A 15,199-nucleotide genomic window follows, 5' to 3' on the forward strand; every position below is an offset into this window, starting at 1 on the left:
TAAATTCCCCCCAAAATATGATGATGATAATAAAACAAACACGGTCTTCAATTGAAAAATGCTTAATTCACCACGAGACTGGCTGCGAGAGGCCCAGCTGTGGCTGTGTGCGTTATTACTGCTGCTCGATCATCGATATCTATGTCCCCGTAGTCTCGTACCTCCCTGCTCATGCTCGCCCGGCACTCAGTCTCTATGACTGGGCTCGCTGAATCGCTGTCTCGGTCTTTCGGATCTCTATGCTTCTGTGAGAATGACTATATTGACAAAAAAAAATCATTTCAGGTTTACAATATTGCTTACACTCGATTTAGTGCGCACAAGTTTTTGTCACGGGGGGGAAAAAGTTGCAAAACTTCAAATTTTTGCGCACACAGACCAATTAAAAATTAGAGGGAACCGCCTGCCACCCACGACGTAACAACGAATTTACGTGATTATGTTATGTGAGTCCTCATAATATTGTAACGCTTACGGCCGACAGGTACTGTGTAAGAGCCGGCGTACCAGAGCAGGTGACGTCACCGCCCTTCCCTGTGATAGCAGGACCACAGCTACTGGGCTGGAGGGAGATCTCTCTTTAGCTCACGGGGCTGGGTCGCTGCAGAGAGACGCGGAAGTCCCGGGTACGAGCCCCGGACAGTGTGGGACCGACCAGATGCGGCAAGGGCGCCCGCCTGAGCCCCCGTTGCGTTACAATATTTATAGATGATTTGTATGTTCAGTGGGTTCATTTGATATTGATATTGTTGCTGTGGTGTTACACTGCAGTCTCTGCAATGTTTACGTCATTAACTATTGTGAATTTTCTTCTTCGTATGATAAACAAGCAAACGAGCAATAACGGGAAAGACTGGGGTTGTAAGGAAGTAACCACACGCGAAAGGACTCCGTGACTCTTCCGCAGCTATCGTGAGCGCCATCGCTGTGATTAATACAATCAGAAAAACGGAAAACTGAAGATCCAAATTAGCAGAGAAAAAAAAACCCCATTCGTGTCATTTCACGAGTCGTCTGCTATGAGAGTGAGGCTCAGCTGTGACAGACTATCACCCGGAGTCCCGGAGTTCAATTCCGCGACCCCTGTCCCCTCATCGCCACCTCAACTGAGGGCGACCCGGTTAGTCCAATGAAGAGATGTTCCTGAACTATCGTGAAACATACCGAAACACGACGTCCTGTTAAACGCCCCCATACCCTCCACTAGGCGGTGGGGGTTCCTCATATTTTGGCCTGGGCGAGTGTAAAACGAGATACCTCCGAGATCCGAGCTCCTCAAGAGGCCCATGTTCTGTTCTGTTCGAACCTGCGACTTCACAGCTGCCCCAGGGCTGTACTCAGGCCCTTCGAGCGCTCAGGTGAGGCCCGGGCCATTTCACACTGCTAGGCCCCTTCATTGTTCGGGAAGAGGGGGTAAAAAATATTTTAATGTAAAGAATAGCATGTATTTTTTTATTAGTAGAATGCGCTCTGGCTTGACTACTTTGTATATTTAGGGTTAAAGTGAGGGGACCGCGCACCCTTGGCTGAAGTGAGGCCCGAGCCAAGTAGCCCTGCTGCCCCCCCGTAGGGCCTGACTGTACATAACCAGAAGATCAGCGCTCCGGTTCGCCCGCTCGAAAGGGGCTTGGAAGCTGTGCCTCACTTTTCTACCGCTAGAGGTCGCCACTGCTCTAACCAAACTTAATAATGATAATTCCTTACACTTGCTGTATATGGCGCTTTTCTGGACACTCCACTCAAAGCGCTTTACAGATAATAGGGACTCCCTTCCACCACCGCCAGTGTGTACCCCCACCTGGGTAATGCGACAGCAGCTATAGGGCACCAGTCCTCTCCCCACACACCAGCTCTCAGTGGGGAGGAGAGCAGAGTGATGGAGCCAGTTCAGAGATGGGGATTATTAGGAGGCCATGACTGGTTAAGTCCAGGGGGAAATTTGGCCAGGACACCGGGGTTACACCCCTACTCTTTTCGAGAAACACCCTGGGATTTTTATTGACCACAGAGAGTCAGGACCTCGGTTTATGTCTCATCCAAAGGACGGCACCTTTTTACAGTACAGTGTCCCCGTCACTATATTGGGGCATTAGGACCCACACAGCCTGCAGGGAGGGCGCCCCCTGCTGGCTCCACTAACACTTCTTCCAGCAGCAACCTCAGCTTTCCCAGGTGGTCTACTGGCCAGGCTCACACCTGCTGTTATAGGTTGTGACCTGCAGGGTGATACGGCTGCTGCCCAAACTCCAAACAATTCCTTACATCTGTACAGTGTTTTTCATCCCAGGAGTTCCAAAGGCCTTTCACACATTGAAGAGGAGCCACTTCACCCCCCACCGGGGGGCAGCACCACCTGGGTGACACAGGGCAGCTGTTCTGCACCTGCAGCCCCGCAGCCCAGAGGATCGGGGGGAGGAGAGAGGAATCACTTCACTGATTGAATTAAAGAGCAGCTTCAGGGAGGTCAGATTATTAAGACCCATAGTCAGGGCACCACGTGTGTGACACCACAACTCCTACAAAACAGTACCAGGGCATCTTTAATGACCAACTCATCAAGACATCGGTTTAAACCCAGTCGGTGCCAGAACAACAGCAACAGTATTAACAAGGATGATGACAACGCTAAGTACTGGGGGAGAAAAGTAGATTCTTTAAGCTCCGTTTTGCCATTTTATATCGAGTGTTTATGTTTTGGCTACACTTATCGAAGATACTGCCATCTCCTAGGTGTTTGCCCTATTTTGGACTCTGTCTAGATGCTTTCTGAACCTCCTTTTGAAATAAGCTCTGGTAAAATCTGAGAATGTAGCTCAGTTCACTAACTGAGCCGGAATCTTGATCGCTGATGGGAAGAGCAGGCGTCCCAGCACAGACGTCTCTACGAAATTCCCCTTCCTCCACGTCAGCATTCACCTCTGACCTGCTCTCTGTGTTTCCTGCCCATTAACCAGCATCTCACCCAGAGACGGGCACTGCGCTGAATCTCTGACGCCTGTCGTGGAATAATGTATCCTTTAGGGAGAACTTCATCAAGAGCTTTCGGAAAATCTGAATCTGTATGCGACAGTCATTGCTGCAAGATCCTCCTTCTCTAAACCCACAATTACTATCTCCTAGAATCCTATTCCCATATACGCGATCCTCTATTTTAGTGCTTCACTATCATTTTCCGAACTTTGCATGTAAATGGAGTAGGAGTCTTTAGTCTATAGATGCGCATTTGGTTTTGACATCCTGTTTTATGGATGGCTGCTATCTTAGTGATTCTCCTCCGTCATGAGTGACGCTCGGAAGAGTTTTATTGATGGCCAAGGAAAAGCTCTGTTCAGGAGGCACAACTCTTTCGGGCCCTGGAGATGTGTCATTTTAAAAAGTTTATAGTTACTGTTACACCCCCGCCTCTACCATGTTAATATTATACTATCTTCTCTGTAAACAAGGGACTGAACTTTTTTTTTTGCCCTTGCGTTAGCCCACCGATATTTTGAACACTCCGAAAAACACGGCTGTGCTACTTCACCACAGCGCACTCATCTTCCCTCGTGAAACATCGGGTGTGAGTCGGCGTGTTTCGGTCTTAAAATCTTTTTTTTAAAAAAAAAAACGATGAGTCCAATTATTAAACAATGCACCTGACCCACGCGCTCGCTGCCACTAACTCAGCGACGTTTCTCGGGGAACCGAACCGATGCCGTTTCGTCTCGGTCACACTCTCTCACACAGACCGAAGACGCTGTCGCGCCGGCGGACGGAGTCTTCACTTATTAACGAATTGTCTAGCGTTCACTTGTGAAACCCCCTCGTCCGGCTGTAAACGTGTTGTAACTGTACCCATCGTCCCTCCAAAGCTATTTTTAGACAGAAATGACGTAAGCCCTTGGAGGAAAAAAAAACTTTCCAAACGTACTCGAGATGCTTTAAATATTCCTCGTTATGCAAAAACCTAAGACTGCAGGTGACATCATTGTTTTCTTTATTACCATGACCTCAGCTTCGAAACTCGCGCGGTTAATGTCTTTCATTCAGTGCACTCAAAGGAACCTGCAATTTGTAGTTATTCTAAGCAAAGCGAATTTAAAGAGGGGGGGAAGGAAACCGATCTGGTGAAGTTCTGTGTAAATCTAATCACAGAGAAAAAAAAATCGCGATTGCTAGGTCTGGCTTCTTTTTGGGCCAAATCCTTCGCGTCACTGTCACGGGTGTTGACGTCACAAACCGCACAGTCTCGCTGTAGTCCACGGGTCAGTCGATGCAACGCCACGCAAAGCCGAAAAGTTTACACAGCAAAAAAAAACGAACACGTAACTACAGCACACGATGCGCTTTCTGAAACAGGACGGCCGTTGCAATATCGAGGGCTGAAAATAACCTGAGACAGCGGCGGCGTTCGCATATCAGCTGCATTAACCCATTGGGGACCCAGGCTGTCCCGGAGAGATTTTTGTTTTAGATGGCCTGTTCAAACCCACGACGATAGAGAGCCACCAGCCCGTATCACGCACATCACGTGAAGTACTCCACGTCACGCACCCAGAGAGGGCTCGGTGCGAGCGGAGAACTGGGGAACCGAGCGACGCTTTCGGAATGAGTCCTCTTTAAACCCAGGCTGGAGAAGCGCGCTCCGCACACGCAAACCACGCATACACAGTCACAAGAGGTGTGTATAGGGCACTACCCCTTGAACCGTAAGAACTGCTTTCTATGAAAGACTGTAAGAATCCGTGTTGTGCGACAGGTGTACCCCGCAGAGATATCAGGGGCTGTCACGGTTAATATTACACAACTACCCGGCATTTCCACGGTGTAGTGTTCGATGGCACGCGTGTCTTCCAGCGCTTCTCCCTTCTGTCTCACAGTGAATGTTCTAGCATGGACCCGGTTTGGCTGTACAGAAACACAAACACAACTCTGAGCTGATGAATTTCGCACCTGGAGTGCTGGGGTTTATAATGCCATTCTACCGCTTCCGTGCTCCGGGTGACTCCTGGCGTGTCAACAGCTATCTCATAGTGCTTGCAAGTGGACAGCCTGCAAAGGAACAAGTAAAGGTTTATTCCCTGCTGAAACGAGAAGAGAGAAAACACAACGTTTCGACTGTAAAGCTTTCTTCACGTGTGAGCCCTTTTTACACACCTGAAGAGGGCTTCACAGCCGAAACGTTGTGTTTTCTCTCTTCTCTTTTCAGCAGGGAATAAACCTATTACTTGTTCCTATCTCACAGTGCTGCACAGTGTGTTTGTGCATGAGTACGTCTCTGTTCGGCTTGTGGTATGGTATCGACTGTGCGTCAGCTGATATATTTGTCTTCGCGCCAGCGTGCTGCGCCGGGACAACGCGTTGACAGTCATTTTCTGATAGAACACGTGCTCTGTTAACGATTCGCATCGGAATGAAAACATCCCTTTAATGGCAAGACAGCTCGCGGTCTGAACGTGCCTGTCCGCAGGAGACGGCTGCGTCTCGCGCGCCGGGTCTGAATTCACAGCCCGCGTCTCGTGAATGAGGAGCGCGGCGCGACTGCGGCTGCGCGTTACCACCGCCAGCGCGTCACCGGTGAAAACAAACGATGACGCCAGCAGGGGGTTTTCCGCTCAGAACACAGAGCCACCGCAGTCTGAAATATCTTCATCGACTCCCCTCCCCCCCCCCATCAGAAGAAAATATGAAGAAAAAAAATGAAAAAAACTTTAGGGGGACGTTAGTTACAAACGTCGCCCAGGTGATGTCTAAGCACCACGGATACAGCATAAAATAACTGGAGATACAACATCTCCAGAATAATTTCACTGGACGATGGTGACAACACAGCACTGCTTGTAGAAACCGAGACTGTCACTAATATAGTAAAAGCCCCGCGCTGTTTAAGGATGCATTGGGGAGGGGGGCAACTGGGAGTCATATTCACACGAACGCAAGGGTCTCAGTGCAGGAGGGGAGGCAGGAGGTGGTGGGCGATGAGGGTTGAGGTTAACGCGCTGAGACAAAACCAACTTCCCCCGCCTCCGTGCTCCTCCAGCTGGGCGCCGTCATCAGCGGCGGACCCACCAATCGCTCGGCCCCCCAGCCCCGGCGCCGCGCGTTACACGGGGCTTGTTTCCGGGCAGAAGAGCTCCGAGAGAGAAAAACAAGTCTCTCTCCGGGGCCCGAAACACGAACCGCTCTCGCCCCCACTCGCGTCCCTTTCCACCCGGGACAACCGGGCGCCAGCTGGGCGCCGCGCCCTCCTCACCGGCAGAAACTCTTCCCCTGAAGGCGAAACCGCGCGTTTACCTATCTGAACCGCTATCAGTCGAAACCCCGTATTTTTTTTTTAAAAAAGAAGCAGTACTCGTTATTCAGTGTTTTGCATCGTAATGAAGACACGACGTTGAACATATTCACCTCAGCATTTCCTATCGGCTTCTTCCACGAGGGAAGAAGCAACGACTGTCCATCTAGCAACCTGTCTGCAGCTCAGTATCATTATTTCAACGAGAAAAGGAAGTGTTTAACGCGCAAAACTGCGACTTCTGTTGCTGCCAGTGTGGTGTTGGCAAACCTGAATCCCACCTTGCTCAAAGACCGCCCAGCAACAGTGTAGGGAAAGGGGGCTTCTTTCTTCAAAAGTCATTTAGCAGCTGGTCAATAAGTAGGATTGCCTTCAAGAAGCCTGGAGTGGGGACAGCGGGTTACTTTCAGTGAACTACTGCGCCGCCCCAGTCATGTATCCTCCTGTCTAGAGCGCCTTGTATCTCACCAACACCCGCGCCCTGTCCGCGTCACGATCCTCGACAGGGGAGAGTTCTGTAGGCCAGGTGGAAGCGCACCCGTGTTAAAATACAGGACGAAGGGGAGGGACAGCACATTGGCGCACTGGAGAACGAGAAGCAGAGGGCCGGACCAGAGCCGAGATGCCCCAGTCTCATGACAAGGGGTCAGGCAGCGTGTCTTTGAGCACGCAGTTCGAAGCAGAAACCAGCCCAACAGCGTGCGCTAAGTTTCACCCTGTGTCTCACATAGTGTCGGGTGTTGTAGTGGACCCTATGCGCTGCGGGAAGGGCTGGAGGAAACAGGAGGGGTGGTTTGGGAAAACACACAGGGGTTTACTGGTGCACAGAGTAATAGTGACAGTCCGGGAGACAGTGAGCGGGGGAGACAAAGAGTGGCGTCCAAATCCGAGCAGGTCCGAAGGGAGGTCAGGACACAGTCCAGGAGTCCATTAACCGTAGATCCATCCCGAGACGTGACGAATGGGGGAAAACACGAACAGACAAGCGACATGGAGATCCTGGGATAACGGGCCGAGGTCCGGACGTAGTGCATCCTGGTGCCAGGCGGGCCTCGTGACTTCCGGACCCTAATGTTGAGCCCTGAGCCCTGGAGGAGCTAAGAATAAACAGGGGGCGACACAACAAGGCTCACCTGGAACACAGACAGACGATCACAGGGGACTACTGACGGGAGTGAAATGGAGCGCCCCCTAGGGGAGGGATGGCCACCGTAACACAGAGAGCCTGAGTACTTGAAGTTCACCGAAGAGAAGAGCCCATTCAGCCCATCCAGTCTGCTTGGTAGTTAGCGGCTAATCGACCCGAAGGTCTCATCCTGCCTTTTTGAGAAAGAAGCCAGGTCATCAGCTCAATTGCATGGCTGGGTAGCTTGCTCCCTACTCTCACAACCCTTTGCGTAAAGTAGTGTCTCCTGCCCCCTGGTGTGTGCCTTTGCCTTTCACTCTGAACTAGTCCATTGTGCTGTCTCCTGTGACTGATTGAGAGACTCGTGCGGGAGGGTGACCAGTTTGGCATTATAGGACTCTGCAGGTCAAGAGGAGGGGAGAAGAATGACTTCACCCCTACGCCCAGGAACAATGCCATTTGATCTTTAATTACCCAGGAGCCAGGACCTTGAGTTAATCATATCTGAGCATGTGTAGGGGGTAGATAGCTAAGGTCTGACTCATGGTATGGTAATGCCGAATGTGTCCAGTTCTTTCATTTGCCCAAGTGCAGCAGGAAACTGAAAGCTTTCAGTCAGGAAAGTGGACAGAGGAGTGGGTAGCAGGGCGCACTCTTAGTTTCAATAAACAAGGATAGCGAAAGCACTAAAATTCACCCTTTCCTCCCAATATTCTTTATTTACAGGTTGGTGACAGCTTATTTGCTGTAAGTAACATTTAATTCTTGTAAAACCCTCAGGGTTATTACACTATAATATTTATTATATGCGATGTTCGAGTTTCTTAATATTATCTAGGAACGTGTGTAAATTTCATCTTATGTAGCGGCGCAACTGATAATGTTAATTGTCACTTCCGTATGTGAACTGTGTTTCAGTTACAGATAAGATGCTGTATTAGAAGCGGTTATTTCGTTTTGTCTGTAATACTAAGTCACTTCTGCTTTTAGTTCAAATAAACCAGAAGATAAAGAAAGCCATCTCCTGTCAATAGTGTTTATTTACAGTTAGGGCGATCCCATGCTTGTATTCGTGAAACACGGCATGGCTCACAGCCCAGTGGTCAGTGCTGTGGGATTTCCGGACCACAGCCAAGAGCGCCACCTACAGGTCCACCAATATCACTCACAGCAGCAACAGGCAGGATCTGCCTAAAAGGTGGTAATCCTGCTATCACAATATAGAGTCACAGATGCATTCTTATGTTCTGACAGAGACATTTCTTGGGTGCTCACAGTCAGGCATCATACTGGCCAACGTCACCAACAGCAGCAACACACAATCTGCCTAGAAGGTGGTAATCCTGCTATCCCAGTGTAGAGTCACACTCCACTTTCCTGTTTTGACAGAGACATTTCTGGAGTGCTCGCAGTCAGTTCTCATACTCTTTAACCCAGGCTTAAACATTGAGCAGCTTAGCATGTGCTGCTCCAGGAGTCCCTGGCCAGGGGGCTGTTTGTTTTGTGGCTCCTCTGAAGGATGGAATGAATGGGCACCCCCCCAACCCCCACCCCCACCCCCCAGGCTGAGAAAGACACTGAATCAGCAGCAGTGCAGGAGCACAGTTTGAGACCTGCACACATCAGGCAGCGTACTCAATGCTGCCGGAGAGAGAGACACAGGCGTCCTCTCTCAACACCATTTGATTGTCTGTGCCCCCCCAAAAAACACCCAAGTCCCCTCAGCTGGCTTCGATCTGCGGTGAGAGGTGCTGCCCAGCCATGGGAACAGCCGATCGCCCCGTCTGTCCCTCGCTGACCTCACTGCTCCGCAGGTCCCAGAGCGCTCGGCTCACTGAGCACTAATGAGGTAATTGCCTGCTCACAAATCAGCCCCTTCACAGCGCTATCTGCCAGCACATCAAAGCAGGCAGTGCCACAACCCACATCACTCAACTCTTCTTCAAAGCCCCGGTTGTTAGGCACATTGCACGAGAGTTTTTTTTTTTAGCTTTCAGCTTTTGTGCGGAGGATATATTTAAAGGTACGTCTTACCCACGGACCTCTTCTTTATACTTCAAACAGCAGCACACAGTTCAAGTGAGAACTCCGCGTGCAGCCGAAACGCAACTGATGCCATTGCAAAAATCAGTTTTCCTGTTGTGTAATACACGCTCTTAAAGGATTGCAAAGGACTCTGTGCTGAGTGATGCTCTAACCCTGCACTGCACAGTGTCTCTGCTGAGTGATGCTCTAACCCTGCACTGCACAGTGTCTCTGCCGAGTGATGCTCTAACCCTGCACTGCACAGTGACTCTGCCGAGTGATGCTCTAACCCTGCACTGCACAGTGTCTCTGCCGAGTGATGCTCTAACCCTGCACTGCACAGTGTCTCTGCCGAGTGATGCTCTAACCCTGCACTGCACAGTGTCTCTGCCGAGTGATGCTCTAACCCTGCACTGCACAGTGTCTCTGCTGAGTGATGCTCTAACCCTGCACTGCACAGTGTCTCTGCTGAGTGATGCTCTAACCCTGCACTGCACAGTGTCTCTGCTGAGTGATGCTCTAACCCTGCACTGCACAGTGTCTCTGCTTAGTGATGCTCTAACCCTGCACTGCACAGTGTCTCTGCTGAGTGATGCTCTAACCCTGCACTGCACAGTGACTCTGCTGAGTGATGCTCTAACCCTGCACTGCACAGTGACTCTGCCAAGTGATGCTCTAACCCTGCACTGCACAGTGTCTCTGCTGAGTGATGCTCTAACCCTGCACTGCACAATGTCTCTGCTGAGTGATGCTCTAACCCTGCACTGCACAGTGACTCTGCCGAGTGATGCTCTAACCCTGCACTGCACAGTGTCTCTGCCGAGTGATGCTCTAACCCTGCACTGCACAGTGACTCTGCCGAGTGATGCTCTAACCCTGCACTGCACAGTGTCTCTGCTGAGTGATGCTCTAACCCTGCACTGCACAGTGTCTCTGCTGAGTGATGCTCTAACCCTGCACTGCACAGTGTCTCTGCTGAGTGATGCTCTAACCCTGCACTGCACAGTGTCTCTGCTGAGTGATGCTCTAACCCTGCACTGCACAGTGTCTCTGCTGAGTGATGCTCTAACCCTGCACTGCACAGTGTCTCTGCTGAGTGATGCTCTAACCCTGCACTGCACAGTGTCTCTGCTGAGTGATGCTCTAACCCTGCACTGCACAGTGTCTCTGCTTATGGTGTTTCCAAATCCACGGGTTTTGGCAGCACAGAGAACACGGGCTCAGCTGGGTCCCTTCAGTCTTCAGTAACTGTTCCGGGGTCACAGTGGCTAGCTGTGCAGTGGCTAGTGGCTCTGGCTCAGCCATCTGATCAAGCTGCTTATCCTGCTGAGCGATGTGGCAGTATGTAGAAGCTGAAACGGAGAGATCATGACCAACCGCCACTCTGAACAGGATGACAGTTCATCTCCGGATTACCAGCAAAAAGGAAGAAATGACTACAGTCAGCCAGACTGGGCCAGCGTGTTGGTGTGGGAGAAAGCCAGAATCGCTTGTAACAACTCCTACAAACCAGGGGAGGACCATGCAGACTCCACACATACACACCTCTGAGGGCAGAATCAGACCTGGCTGACCCCTGGGGCAGCGGTGGAGTGAAGTACAGTGACTTCAAATGCAAAGCCATGAGTGAAAGTGAGCAACAGACGGATTGGTGCAATGACAAAAGAGAGACACAGCAATCGCAACTTTCCCCGGGAGAGTCTGTGTCTTTCAAGGAAATAAAAATGCCATAGAAACGGTCATTTGCGCTCCATTGAGGATTGTTAGCTTCCTGAAGTGCTGTACGCAGGGTGATAAGATACTACAGGAGGAAGCACATGCGCATATTCGTGAAGCAATGATGTAATCCGACATTCCAAGCCTGTGAGGTCAGCTGTCACTTGCTATATGTATATACAGTAACCTAGCAGAGGAACTGAATGTGTGTACAGTAATAGCAGAGGTGCTGAGTAATAGACTGATACCTGGCTCAGGCTCTCTGAATGCAGCTGGCTATACATTTCATTTTATTTCACAATGCAAGAAACTGTATAAAAATAATCCATATGAACTACAAAACTGAACAGTGTCATAAATCGCGATGCGGATTTGTCCAAACATAGGATTTGTGAATTATTTGTGCCTCCTACTTTTAGAAAACAAAACACTTTCTGAGTGTTTATAATAACAGCACCTGGTGAGATTTGCTCACTGCTTTCTCCAGTAACAAGGACTTTGATATCTTTTTGGTTAGTGGCTGATGTCACGGACAAGGCCTCCAGTGGCTTACACACTGCTGAGCCTCGTCACCATTACATACATTTTCCATCCTTGACAAGAGCCTGGAGATAATCTGTATGCGACACAACACCAAGCACAAAACAGAGCAGACACAAACACAGCGGGTCACTTATGAGTATGGTGCAGGATCCTGACTCAGAAGGCACCTGCACAGTGCTGAGGCTTATATCGCAGTTCGAGTTTGGACTTTCTGTGCCAATCCTGGACAGCTGAACGTTGTCTGGGGAGCAAAGAGTTTTCACACATGTGCACTTTATCTTGTTAGGATTCCTTGTAATAATAATAAAAAAAATATATTTTCAAAACATGTTGCTCTGCATTGCAATATCAGTCCATGAAATTTTCACTCTTTGGAGACAAACAAGTCCAAATTTACATTCCTGCTCAAAATGCCATCATCACATTGACCACAGAACAGCGTGTTTTGACTAACAACCTCACAGCAGAAAAACACAACTGCGCTGCCCTCCCAAGATTAGGTGAGTGTGACCTGTGCACAACCTAGACTTTTCCATTTCCTCCAGAGTTGGCGGGGGGGGGAGGGTTGCTGTGTGTTGATCCTCGTCTCACAGCTAAGCTCGTGTTTTGAAAATTTAAGAACACCTACGATAAGCTATTATGTGAAGTGGGAAAAGCTCCCAAGAAAAACACAATAATACAATTCGTTTCCTAAAGCCCATCACTATAAATCTGATTTTAAAGACCCCCCCCCCTTTATTTTCCTCCTGATGGACTGGCCTGCTGAAAACTGGGCTTCTGCACCCATGCCAACTTATCATGAGGGAGTAACACATGTCATTCTGGGCAGGAGCGCGTTTCCAGGGGTCTGTCTTTCAGCACGCTTCCATTACGCTACAAGAAGAGGCAGCTGTTTATTTTGTGTAGCCTTTAACTCACCATGACAGCGGCTGTTTAGCGGCTAATTAGTTGCCGGCAAAGAAAACTAATTTGCGAACTGCTAGAACCAGCAGTCTTCCCAGCGCCGGGGCTGCGCACACAATGGCCGAGGGAATTTTAATGGGTGATGTCATCCTGGCAATCCAAACACTGCCTCGGCTCCCATTGTGCGGCGCGCTCTGCTCTTCTGCCTCGCTACCCCTCTCGCTTTCTCACGGGCCAACGCGACACCTGGCACCTGCAGCCCGCCCCGCCGGCGGGGGCCGACATCTCACGCAGGCGCACACGGCCGATCAATGAGGACACCGCCGACGCGTCGAGCGGCCAAGCGGTTCCTGCACTCTCTCCGCACGGAAAGCTTGCTGCCGTCTGCGGCGCGGAAGTGCGATAAACCATCACGTTTTAGTTAGCTCAAATTAAAATGACAGTCTCATACAATTTCCAGGTAGGACGAGAATCCTAAATGAAAGCATTTTAAATCTCCTGTTAGCAAGATCTTTGTATAATAACTGGGTATAATTAATGCATTTAAGCAGAGTACCTAAAGTATAATTATAATAATTCCTCACACTTATATAGCACTTTTCTGGACACTCCACTCAGAGCACTTTACGGGTATTGGGGATCCCCTCCACCCCCACCAGTGTGTACCCCCACCTGGATGATGAGAGGGCAGCCATAGTGCACCAGTACTCTCCCCACACACCAGCTCTCAGTGGGAGGAGAGCAGAGTGATAAAGCCAGTTCAGAGATGGGGATTATTAGGAGGCCATGACTGGTAAAGTCCAGGGGGAAATTTGGCCAGGACACCAGGGTAACACCCCTACTCTTTTCGAGAAACACCCTGGGATTTTTAATGACCACAGAGAGTCAGAACCTTGTTTTACGTCTCATCTGAAGGATGGCGCCTGTTTACAGTACAGTGTCCCCGTCACTATACTGGGGCATTAGGAGCCACACAGACTGCAGGAGGAGCGCCCCCTACTGGCCCCACCAACACCTCTTCCAGCGGCAACCTCAGCTTTCCCAGGAGTCTCCCATCCAGGCAGGGCCGTCTCAAGGCAGGGGGCCCATGCCAGCCAGCCCCCCCCCCCATTCCCCAGTCCTGCTTCACACACACATACAAATATAAATACATACATGTTTAAATATTTTAATAAAGCGACACACAAAACTCTTATTTTTACCCAGGATGAAATCTGAAGTGAGTGGGAGCGCAGGTGCTTTATTCAGAAGTGGGGGCCTGTCCCGCGCTCACTACATCACAGGCCATCAGTTGCAAGCTAAAACTGATTGCGGTATAACTAAACCAGCTGATGGCGAGCACAAGCAGAGAGAGGGACTAATTTAGAAAATACTACAGCGGGCGCGAGAAAAGAAAAAGGAAGCAGAAGAGGGGGGATACCAAAGTGGCCCTTAAAGGGTCTTTGGGAAGGTTCGTTGTAAGAGAAGACACAGACACGGGTGCTGAGATCTCGACGACGACAAGGGTGCTGGCATTGAGACGCCTGAAGGTACCGACAGCATTAGCAACAACGGTGATCAGTAGTTCTGTTCGGTTCTGTGTGTCTGCTTGCGCAGGCCAGTTAGGGAGCTATTTCATCACCTGAACACTGCTCCCTGCCGCCACCACTACACACAAGAACCCCCCCACCCTGGGCCCCGCCCACCCCTCGAGACGGTGCGGCATCCAGGTACTGGCCAGGCTCACACCAGCGGGCTGCCAGCAGTGCGCTGCAGGGTGATTGAGCTGCTGGCAAGTACTTTACATACTGCCTGGCATTAGCACTAAGATTCCCAAAGTGCTTCATTTCAATACCACATCTGTACTGCCCAAGAACTGAGTAGGCGCTTGGGTGCTTCATTCTTATTCAAGTAAATGAGTAAGAAACAGAAACTAACACAGCGAGTGGGATAACACACAGTCCTTCAAGAAGAGGTAAAAGCCACTGGAGGGGACAGTGAATCCAGACGTGCTGACCTAGGCAGGAGGACAGTTCGGTCAGGCAGGTGATTCTCCACCACTAACAGTGTGGTCAGGGGAACAGAGCAGCGCGCAGGCAAACCAGGCACGAGGCCCACCTGCGGCAATCAGAAAACCAGCAGCCCCGTCCCTGGTCAGCCAGACACAAGGCTCCAACTCATACAGGTGTCTCTTCAGAGCCAGGACTGGGAGAGCAAGCCTATCAAAATCAGCATGGGGTTAAAACAGGACTCTGACACACAACTAAGCGCAAGACAGACCAGGGGCAGCCCTAGCTGGTAACTTGAGCCAATACAATTCATCAGACAGGAGGCTGCTGTTCACGCCTCAGACATGTAGGTACAGGGGGGAAGATGGACAATTCTGCCATTGTGGGAGGGTTACTTATCTCACCTTGTCGGGATGCAGTCTGTATTTAAGGAGGCAGTCATGAAAATTGGAAAGCCAACGATATTAGTGTATTTTCGGACAAGAACACAAACTAGAGAGTCACTGGAGTTCAATCTGGGAAAACTGTTAGGAGCTACGGTATCTATAGCACAGCACTTTTGCCTTTTTTCTAGGCCTTTTTCATACAGCAAACACTCTTTGCAAAGTCCTATCCTGGTGCAGAAGA

This window comes from Atractosteus spatula, chromosome 3 (assembly GCF_055471065.1).
Source record: "Atractosteus spatula isolate fAtrSpa1 chromosome 3, fAtrSpa1.hap1, whole genome shotgun sequence".
In the NCBI taxonomy this organism is placed as follows: Eukaryota; Metazoa; Chordata; class Actinopteri; order Semionotiformes; family Lepisosteidae; genus Atractosteus; species Atractosteus spatula.